Here is a 1,070-nt window from a genome sequence, read left to right on the forward strand (position 1 = left end):
GCTGGGTGCTCCTGCAGGGTCCTGGACAGCCTGGCCCTAAGGGAGAGGTTTCAGCTGGGGTCAGAAGCAGCTTCTTTGGAGCTCCCCTCTTGATCCTGAAGAGCTGGAGCCTCGTGTTGGGTGGGAGGAGAACATATATGAAGAGACAGCGAAGTGAGTGAGTGAGATGGTTTGGACAACTGCATCCAATTAGCCTGACATTAATCCTGGGCAAACATGTGGAAAAATCACTGCAAAATTCAATTAATGGGAGAATTAGAGCCTGGGAATATAAATTCATGCCTGTCAGAGTGGCTGAGCAGAAGTAGGTCCTGTCAAACCAACCTGATTTCTTTCTTTGATGAGGTTCTGAGTTTGGTGGAGGCACAGAAATGGCCTGTGTTTCCCTCAGTGCCACAATGCCCTGGGGAATAAGTGATGAAAATGGATTAGAATGCAGGACTGAGGAGCTGGGAGGGCACGTCTTGCTCTGCAGCTGGGTGGCAATGGCAGTGTTTTCCTGGGGAGCCGTGTCCTGCCCCAGCTGTGAGACCAGCGGTGCTGGGGGCACCAACGCCCGGGGCTTGGGCAGTGTGAGTGGAGGAGAGACACGAGTGCTGCTCCTGCTGCTCCAGGGCAGGGAATCACCTGGATGGTGTGGGAGCAAGAACTCCCCTCCCCACAGCACTGGCTCTCTGGGGAAAACGTGTGTGTGCACAAAATGTCAAGTTTGCTTTATTCAAACTATTACATGAAAATGATTCTGAGTGTCGTGAAAGCAGCAGAAGCTGTGCCCCAATCTCTGGTGCCCTGGCAGGAGATGCCAGGGTGCAGGTGGCACACATGTCACGGCCAGAGCACTCGGCCCTGTGCCTGGGCTCCCAGCTGGAGGATGCTGCTGTCCCACGCTGCTGGGGACGGTGACGGGCAGCAGGAACCGCTCGGCTCCAGCACCGCCACTGACGCTTCCAATCTCCCTCTGGAAATTGTTTCTGTCAATATTTTAATTTCATTTGGGCTGAGCAGGTGGAGCGGAGGCAGCACATCCCGAGCAGATCATTTGTCTCCTGCTCTGGATCTCGGCAGGGACC

The sequence above is a fragment of the Parus major genome, chromosome 14 (assembly GCF_001522545.3).
Source record: "Parus major isolate Abel chromosome 14, Parus_major1.1, whole genome shotgun sequence".
In the NCBI taxonomy this organism is placed as follows: domain Eukaryota; kingdom Metazoa; phylum Chordata; class Aves; order Passeriformes; family Paridae; genus Parus; species Parus major.